This window comes from Scardinius erythrophthalmus, assembly GCF_964197995.2.
Source record: "Scardinius erythrophthalmus genome assembly, chromosome: 4".
Classification (NCBI taxonomy): domain Eukaryota; kingdom Metazoa; phylum Chordata; class Actinopteri; order Cypriniformes; family Leuciscidae; genus Scardinius; species Scardinius erythrophthalmus.
In genome coordinates this window covers 10989174-11000055 of record NC_138224.1, presented here as the reverse complement: position 1 = coordinate 11000055, position 10882 = coordinate 10989174, and positions in this window count along the sequence as shown.

Here is a 10882-nt window from a genome sequence, read left to right as displayed (position 1 = left end):
TCATCCATAAAGTAGTTTGAGAATCATTGGTGATGTGCAATGTAGATTATGAGAAAATTAAAGTGTTTAAAATGTAAAGCTGTTGTAGGAGACTCCAATACAAAACCAGGAGTGTTTAAAAAAGCATAATAGGGGCACTTTAAGTTAAAACATACTGCATTTAAAGAATATTTATTTTTGCCTTTTATTATGATAGGACAGTATAGTATCAAGAAAGTTCGACGACCTGGGACTTGAACTCGGGTCGCAATAAGCTGAAAAGCAAAGAATGTCAGTGCAGAGTGCACTGACCACTAAGCTATTGGGTGTAATAATTAGATGCAATGTGATAAATATTAGAACCTGATTGTGTAAGAAACATAGGGGGAACAGAATCCGACGGCAAATAGTTCAGCTGTCAAAATCCGTTCCCTCACTCCTATTATGAGAGATGTTGATGTATCGGCTTAAAATATGCTTATTCTATTCTGTGTGTGTGGATGGAGCTTAAACAGTATCAATTTGAGAAATATTAGAACCTCAGTGTGTGAGAAATATGGGGGGAACAGAATCCGACGGCAAAAAAAACAGATGTCGGAATCCGTTCCCCCACTCCCATTATGAGAGGTGTTGATGTAATGGCTTAAAAAATGTTGATTCTATTTTGTGTGTGGATGGAGCTTAACTTACATCAGTTTAAAGATATTTTTTTTGCCTTTTATTATGATAGGACAGTATAGTATCAAGAAAGTTTGACAACCCGGGACTTGAACTCGGGTCGCAATAAGCTGAAAAACAATGAATGTCAGTACAGAGTGCACTGACCAATAGGCTATTGGGAATAGTAATTAGATGCAATGTGATAAATATTAGAACCTGATTGTGTAAGAAACATAGGGGGAACAGAATCCGACGGCAAATAGTTCAGCAATCGAAATCCGTTCCCCCACCCCAATGATGAGAGATGTTGATATATATCGCTTAAAATATGCTTATTCTATTCTGTGTGTGGATGGAGCTTAAACAGCATCAATTTGAGAAATATTAGAACCTTATTGTGTAATAAACATAGGGGGAACAGAATCCGACGGCAAATAGTTCAGCTGTCGGAATCCGTTCCCCCACTCCCATTATGAGAGGTGTTGATGTAATGGCTTAAAAAAATGCTGATTCTATTTTGTGTGTGGATGGAGCTTAACTTGCATCAGTTTAAATAAATGTTTTTTTTTTTTTGCCTTTTATTATGATAGGACAGTATAGTATCAAGAAAGTTTGACAACCCGGGACTTGAACTCGGGTCGCAATAAGCTGAAAAACAAGGAAGGTTAGTACAGAGTGCACTGACCACTAGGCTATTGGATCTAGCAATTAGATGCAATGTGATAAATATTAGAACGTGATTGTGTAAGAAACATAGGGGGAACAGAATCCGACGGCAAATAGTTCAGCTTTCGAAATCCGTTCCCCCACCCCAATGATGAGAGATGTTGATATATCGGCTTAAAATAGCTTATTCTATTCTGTGTGTGGATGGAGCTTAAACAGCATCAATTTGAGATATATTAGAACCTCAGTGTGTCAGAAATATGGGGGGAACAGAATCCGACGGCAAAAAAAAACAGATGTCGGAATCCATTTCCCTACTCCCATTATGAGAGGTCTTGATGTAATGGCTTAAAAAATGCTGATTCTATTTTGTGTGTGGATGGAGCTTAACTTGCATCAGTTTAAAGAACTTTTTTTTTTTTTTTGCCTTTTATTATGATAGGACATAGTATCAAGAAAGTTTGACGACCCGGGACATGAACTCGGGTCACCAAAAAGCTAAAAAAAAAAAAACATTATCAGGGCACTGACCATTAGGCTATTGAGGCAAGTAATTTTCCGCAATTTGATAAATATTAGGACCTTATTGTGTAACTAGATGTACCGCATCGCGGTACAAAATATGACCGCCGCTCAGGCCTGCACTTGCTTTCCTCAAAAATAAATGACGTGGAGTAATTTGGCTGTATTGCGTGTTTATGTATATACCTAAAAAAAGTAATAGTATGTGCATGTCTGTCTGTGTGTGTGTGTGTGTCTGTGCGTGTATGTATGTGTGCGTACATGTGTGCGCGTGTGTGTTTGTGTGTGTGTGTCTGTGCATGTGGATTTGTATGTGTGTATGGGTGTGTGTCTGTGCGTGTGGATGTCAGTGTGTGTGCATGCTTGCGTTTGTTTGTATTCCTGCATGTGTGTGTGTGACAGTATCATCCTAAACCAGCAACCCTTCGCTCAACAGCACCATCTACAGGCCGATGAGTGTACAGTCACTAAATGTGCACATAAATGAATTTATTTTATACCCCCCCATGGATGAAATTCTACAAAACTTAGCAGAGGATACCCCCAGAGGATGTCAAGTTAATCATACACATGAAATATGGTGCAGTTCTGAACATCTCCACTGAAGATAGGGGCGATTAAAGCAGAATAATATTGCATTTTCATTTTTTATGGGAGGGGCGCAAATCACAAATGAGTGATTATGGGCTAGGTTGATGTGGGCCCTTAAGAGCAACATACCATAAAAATTTCTTCATCCTCGGTGCCACGGTTCAGGTAGTTATTTAGGAAAAACTGCATTTTTTGGGTTTGGGGGGGCCTAGCGCGGGGGGGGGGGGGGAGTGGCCCCCGGGGACCAAACGAAATTTTTCCTTAGAAGTCTAGTGGGGCTACATGCCCACCAAATTTCATGTTCCCCGGTGTTTCGGTGTCCCTGGTATCGTTGACGAAAAATTTACGGGGGCCCCAGCGCAGGGGGGGGAAGTGGCCCCCGGGGACCAAACGAAATTTTTCCGTAAAAGTCTAGTAGAGCAACATACCATAAAAATTTCTTCATCCTCGGTGCCACGGTTCAGGTAGTTATTTAGGAAAAACTGCATTTTTTGGGTTTGGGGGGGCCCAGCGCGGGGGGGGAGTGGCCCCCGGGGACCAAACGAAATTTTTCCGTAGAAGTCTAGTGGGGCTACATGCCCACCAAATTTCATGTTCCCTGGTGCTTCGGTGTCCCTGGTATCGTTGACGAAAAATTTACGGGGGCCCCAGCGCGGGGGGGGGGAGTGGCCCCCGGGGACCAAACGAAATTTTTCCGTAAAAGTCTAGTAGACCAACATACCATAAAAATTTCTTCATCCTCGGTGCCACGGTTCAGGTAGTTATTTAGGAAAAACTGCATTTTTTTGGGTTTGGGGGGGCCCAGCGCGGGGGGGGAGTGGCCCCCGGGGACCAAACGAAATTTTTCCTTAGAAGTCTAGTGGGGCTACATGCCCACCAAATTTCATGTTCCCCGGTGTTTCGGTGTCCCTGGTATCGTTGACGAAAAATTTACGGGGGCCCCAGCGCGGGGGGGGAAGTGGCCCCCAGGGACCAAATGAAATTTTTCCGTAAAAGTCTAGTAGAGCAACATACCATAAAAATTTCTTCATCCTCGGTGCCACGGTTCAGGTAGTTATTTAGGAAAAACTGAATTTTTTTGGGTTTGGGGGGGCCCAGCGCGGGGGGGGGGGAGTGGCCCCCGGGGACCAAACGAAATTTTTCCTTAGAAGTCTAGTGGGGCTACATGCCCACCAAATTTCATGTTCCCCGGTGCTTCGGTGTCCCTGGTATCGTTGACGAAAAATTTAGGGGGAAGTGGCCCCCGGGGACCAAACGAAATTTTTCCGTAAAAGTCTAGTAGACCAACATACCATAAAACTTTCTTCATCCTCGGTGCCACGGTTCAGGTAGTTATTTAGGAAAAACTGCATTTTTTTGTGTTTGGGGGGGCCCAGCGCAGGGGGGGAGTGGCCCCCGGGGACCAAACGAAATTTTTCCTTAGAAGTCTAGTGGGGCTACATGCCCACCAAATTTCATGTTCCCCAGTGCTTCGGTGTCCCTGGTATCGTTGACGAAAAATTTACGGGGGCCCCAGCGCGGGGGGGGGACTGGCCCCCGGGGACCAAACGAAATTTTTCCGTAAAAGTCTAGTAGAGCAACATACCATAAAAATTTCTTCATCCTCGGTGCCACGGTTCAGGTAGTAATTTAGGAAAAACTGCATTTTTTTTGTGTTTGGGGGGCCCCAGCGCGGGGGGGGGACTGGCCCCCGGGGACCAAACGAAATTTTTCCGTAAAAGTCTAGTAGACCAACATACCATAAAAATTTCTTCATCCTCGGTGCTACGGTTCAGGTAGTTATTTAGGAAAAACTGCATTTTTTTGGGTTTGGGGGGGCCCAGCGCGGGGGGGAGTGGCCCCCGGGGACCAAACGAAATTTTTCCTTAGAAGTCTAGTGGGGCTACATGCCCACCAAATTTCATGTTCCCCGGTGCTTCGGTGTCCCTGGTATCGTTGACGAAAAATTTACGGGGGCCCCAGCGCGGGGGGGGGAAGTGGCCCCCGGGGACCAAACGAAATTTTTCCGTAAAAGTCTAGTAGAGCAACATACCATAAAAATTTCTTCATCCTCGGTGCCACGGTTCAGGTAGTAATTTAGGAAAAACTGCATTTTTTTTGTGTTTGGGGGGGCCCAGCGCGGGGGGGGGAGTGGCCCCCGGGGACCAAACGAAATTTTTCCTTAGAAGTCTAGTGGGGCTACATGCTACCAAATTTCATGTTCCCCGGTGCTTCGGTGTCCCTGGTATCGTTGACGAAAAATTTACGGGGGCCCCAGCGCGGGGGGGGGGGAAGTGGCCCCCGGGGACCAAACGAAAATTTTCCGTAAAAGTCTAGTAGACCAACATACCATAAAAATTTCTTCATCCTCGGTGCCACGGTTCAGGTAGTTATTTAGGAAAAACTGCATTTTTTTGGGGTTTGGGGGGGCCCAGCGCGGGCGGGGAGTGTCCCCCGGGGACCAAACGAAAATTTTCCTTAGAAGTCTAGTGGGGCTACATGCCCACCAAATTTCATGTTCCCCGGTGCTTCGGTGTCCCTGGTATCGTTGACGAAAAATTTACGGGGGCCCCAGCGCGGGGGGGGGAAGTGGCCCCCGGGGACCAAACGAAATTTTTCCGTAAAAGTCTAGTAGACCAACATACCATAAAAATTTCTTCATCCTCGGTGCCACGGTTCAGGTAGTTATTTAGGAAAAACTGCATTTTTTTGGGTTTGGGGGGGCCCAGCGCGGGGGGGGAGTGGCCCCCGGGGACCAAACGAAATTTTTCCTTAGAAGTCTAGTGGGGCTACATGCCCACCAAATTTCATGTTCCCCGGTGCTTCGGTGTCCCTGGTATCGTTGACGAAAAATTTAGTAAGGTGACAAAAAAAAAAAAAAAAAACTTTGACAATCCCTATATGACCGCTTTCGCTAGCTATGCTAGCGGCGGTCATAATAAACATAGGGGGAACAGAATCCGACGGCAAATAGTTCAGCTGTCAAAATCCATTCCCCCACCCCAATGATGAGAGATGTTGATGTATCGGCTTAAAATATGCTTATTCTATTCTGTGTGTGGATGGAGCTTAAACAACATAAATTTGAGAAATATTAGAACCTCAGTGTCAGTGTGTCAGAAATAGAATCCGAACGGAACAGAATCCGACGGCAAAAAAACAGCTGTCGAAATCCGTTCCCCCACTCCCATTATGAGAGGTGTTGATGTAATGGCTTAAAAAAATGCTGATTCTATTTTGTGTGTGGATGGAGCTTAACTTGCATCAGTTTAAAGAATATATTTTTTTGCCTTTTATTATGATAGGACAGTATAGTATCAATAATTTGATGTGGCTTATTTGATGTGGCAGTATAGTCTATTTTACAGTAAAAACTATAATCCATCCAAAACTAGTCAACAAAATGTTGTCTTTCATATTTTGTCTGTAACATATAGTTTTTATGATATATTAGGGCGTATTTTAATTTGCAGTTTAATAAGTTGCTTATACAAAGACATTTTATTTCAACATATTTAAGTCGATTTTTACTCATCTCAGTCTAACAATACAGTTGGGTAAAAGCTGTTCATTCATTCACACACAGAAACGCGATTTAAATTTAAACAGTGTTTTTGTGGTTTACATACACTACTCCATATTGCTCCATATCGCTATTAGAACAAAGCACTTAAGAATAAAGCACTTACTATTCAATCCTCAGCTGGATCCGTTGCTCCTCGAAATGAAAATAAACCAGCACTTCTGAGGTAAATTGTCCAGGATTATTATTACGATAGTATTATTCCTCACAGCGTCGCAACCTGAAGTACACTAATCTGATTAAACTTGGTGTATTTTATCGAGCTGATGTGGTCGTTCAAGGGTTTGCATGTATTGCCTCAGATCATTTGCGTTTGAATAGCGCGCCTCTCCATGGGCGTGGTCACATTAGCAGATAACGAGCTGTAATGAGCTGTACTGAGAACGACTGACATCTCTCTCTGTTCATACAGATTACATAAACAGAGAATATTATTTTAGTTTTGAATTAGATAATTTAAAAGCAGACAATTAAATGATTATAAAGATATACAGCTCATGCCTGGTGAATAGTATGCGCTGAGTTTTGTTTAAGTTTAGAGATGTGCTTTTAGAGAACAGTTTATTTTTTCATATTTCCTAAGTCAGTATGACTATAAATGACGGAGTATTTTAAGTCTATTTTGCTGCTATGTGAAATTTTTTTAGCAAAACGCGCTGACGCGTTTGCCGACCCCACAGGGTTAAGGCAAGTCACTGTACAAGCAAAACCTTCTCTTTTTTTTACACTGGTCAATTTTGAGTTTTTTGCTTTTTTGCTATTTGATGTCAATAACATCTTACAAACTGCTCTTCCAAAATACAAGGACTTGTGGGTAATATTAAACTAAAGCCATGCTGGGGTATAGTACCACAAATAGTGAACCATACTGGCACCTCTGACATTCTATGTTAAACATAGCCTGCTGTGATTCAGGATGCACCAATTCTTATCTGGCATACTATATAGTACAGATGCATGTTAGGATACTGACTTAAACATTTAAGCAGTTTATGTGATGTAGACAAACTTATGACTATTTAGAATTGGTTTACTGCAGACACAGCCATCAAATAAAACATAAAATGCACTGAAATTATAGAAGGCAATATGACCTTTCATTCCTCTAGAGATATTTACTGTAATTGAGTGTTATGTTGCCTTAGCCATGAGACATCTGGTTTCATTAAACACACTGAGGCACTCAGCAATATCATTTCATACAAAGCAAACACAATTTCACCAAGAAAGTGGAGTGTTTACGGTGATTAAAGGTGGATAAATGTGAGCAATTCTAATGAGAATAAGTTACTGAGGAAAAACTGATGATTTACCTCAAAATGGTATTTTGACCTTGTCATGGTCAGGGCTTCGGAATGCCATGGGTGGGACGGACCAGATGTTGATCGTCCTCTCTGGAACAGATTCAGCTTCACCCCTAAATCCCAACAGGGTTACTCTTGGGCCAGAGGTCATTGGATAATCCACACACGAAATCTGCCTATATTCAAACTATAGGTATGAGGCTTGTGTGATGGGATAGATGGAATGGGACTTAGGCATCTGTTACCTGATATATATATATATATATATATATCTTTTAAAACAAGACCCGATAGCTATAAAACATGTATTTACATGCAATAAAGCTTTTTATTAACAGGCTACTACCACATCCAAAGCTGAACCTTATGAATAAAATCAATTACATTATACACACACTCTATTACGAACAGTCCCATATATCTCCAACGACTCACAAATAGGCATTATATTAAAGTGCGGGCACTGTAATGCATCATTGTCTGACATAATTAGCCTGACATGGACCTTGTGACCTCTACACAATGCTCTCAAATACCATGAGGTCACCAGCACCTGGTGTGTCCTAGTGAAGCGGTAATAAGCAAAAAAAAATATAGCCTATATATATTAAAAATATGAATACAACAAGGTTCAGGTGTACTATTTACATCCAACATAAATTAACAATGCTTTGATACTTGTGTGAGTTTAAGAGTTGTGTAAAGCTAATTGCTAACACTGGTCCTTCTCACAACTCCCTGCCAAAGCCATAGAACACCATAAGCATATCTAGCTAGCATATCTAGTTTTATATATATAATAAAAACAATTTGTTATCATTTCAGTTATTAACACTTGACTAAATGACTATTGAAATAGAAGAACTTTTACACAATCTCATAAGTGTGTTTATATGAGATTATAAAACATAATTGCTATAGCCACCATCTAAAATAATACTGAAAGCTTTATATCATCATAAAAATAGTTATGGCAGAAATATAGAGATATAACAAACATTATTTTTGAAGTTTAGAGGGGTGATAATTGTCCAGCTGATGCAGCCAGATACGTTTTAACCTGATTTATATATCGAATAAACCCGGACATCTATATGGTGTAAAGCGTTTGCACTTTATAGAGTCAAGGCCTGCATTTTATGGAAAGTGCTCAGCTCACATCCATGCTCTCACTCTCATTTTCTCTGAGTGATTAAGCTCAATTAACTCATCTCATTAAGGTTAATGATCTACTCCACCATTCTCCATTTCAAGCTCTTGGGTGGAGGGGCAGCATAGACTGAAGTTGACATCCGTTATCTTCCAGTGAAAAGGGAACAAATCATTTTCTCTCAAATGACTTCTGTATTGTTTTCCTATAATTATAGAATGTGCTTTAATTATTTGATTCTGCTGTCTCCATTGCTCCTTTATTGCAGAAACATTGGTGGAATGTTTTGTTTTCTTCAGCGTTGGCCATTTCAGTCAATGTAGCTTTTAAAAACCCAATGCTCGTTTATAGGCTATGTTTGGTACAGCAAAATTTGCACACCCAGTATAGAAGTATATTACTTGTGCTATTTTTGCAGTACGTTTCCAGGGCACAATATGTAAATTTTCAGCATTCACAGAATGAGGGATAAGCTACTATATTTGGCACAAGGTGCAGTAATCCTACAGAATTAGAAAAGTGCAATGCGTTTGACTTGACCTTTATTTGATTAGAATGACAAATCTTAACTCAGTATATAGGGCGGATAAATGAATGAAGAATAAAGAAATTAAGTCATTATTATTATATATTAACTTTTCCATTTTACAGTGAAATTATACAATAATAATAATAATGTTATTTCTTATAAATATTATTATTATAGTCATTATAGTTTGTCTATATTATATCATATTATATAATATAATATTATACTATATAATATTATATAGACACATTGTGCAGCCTTACTAACAAGTGCAGCAAACCTGGAGCTGGAAAAAAGAAAGAAAAAAACTTTTAAATCGCAATCAATTTCCCCCCAAAATCATGCAGCCCTAGTCTATACTGAATAGTACACAGTAGCACTTCACTAATATTCCTTTCCGAACATAGCATTGCCCTTAGCAGAATCCACATATCCCAGCATGCACTTACGTATTCATGTCTATTCTACTGAGGATCCTGAGCTGGAAAAATCACCTATGCAACCATGAATACTTGAGACGAATATCTAATGCTTTCTGCAGCCAGTGGCTAAAAATAAATGTTACAGATTGCAAAAAACATGAGTTATTAAGGAGCAGATTAGATTACTGTGCTTTCAAGGACATCGTTATTCTTCCCACAAGCAGAGCAGGTGTTTCTAAAATGCACCCTGCCTCGGATGCAGGGAGATTTGGGACTGTACTTCCTCTTCGTAGTGAAAAATGTGAGAATATTTCATTAATTGCAGGCAGGTCCACTGGGAAAACGACATTTTAATGCTCATTAACAGGGCATAATGGTGTAGAGGGCAAGTCCTTTCTGTAGTAACCTGTGAGGACGTAAGGTTGCATATAACACACAGAAGAACCTATAATGACAGACATGAGCTGGAAAAGGCTCACAGTGTTTTATTAACTAATCCTGAACAACGTTCATCCTCATCTTGTCCCCAAGGTACCATCTTTCCACAGGGGTTGATTTCCTGCTATTTTTGTGTTCTGTTTGAACCGAGGACATCCTTCATAAAGCTTCGCATTATCTCTGGAGACTCCTCTGGAGCTGTCAGTGAAAAATACACACTTTGTTGCCAAACAAAAGAGTGTTTCAGGGAGCATTTTTTCTCTCTGCTGGGGAGACAGTGAAATGGCGAGGAGATTGTTACCTCCAGCACTGTCATGCTCACTAAACAGAAAGAACGAGAAAGCGAAGAGAAATAGAAAGGAAGAGAATGAGATTTCTGGGGGGGGGGGGGGGGGGGCAATATGCCCCCTGAATGTGAAACAATAGCTCAGTTCAACTGATACTGCACAATATCAGGGGTTCGATCCCCGAGTTAAGGCTTGAAGCCCCCAGAGAAAGTCAAAACAAAAGGCTGGATCTTACAGTTTTTCTCAGTCGCTTTGGTGCATTTCTCACATCACTATTTACATTTGCACAACAGTTAGTTCAACCTCCACAACATTTAGTCATTTGTGCACATCATAGTAGCATTTTCTCATTCCTTCCAACAAATTGCAAATGCTTTTGGACATGCATCAATTGCTTTCATACAACTCTCTGCTGTTTTATAACATTATCATTTGCTTATGTCATGTCAGTCAAAATTAACTATACTTGTGAATGCTGAATAGTCATTCCATATAAAACTAATAGTCCTCATTTCATTGCTTGAGTCATTACATACAAAAATGTTGAACTAGCTGTCAAAATTTGTCATTTAAAAAAAAAAAAAAATCCTGAAAAAATCTCCTAAATTGAACAATTTGCAATTGAGCAAGAGATGATATTCGCTGTGATGTAGATTACTGTAAATTATGTGACCAGACAGAGAGGAACGTCTGGATGTGCATGAATGATTACAGTACCATGTATGTTGTATGTTCAGTTCCAATATGTTCTGCAATATTGTGTACAGTTGTG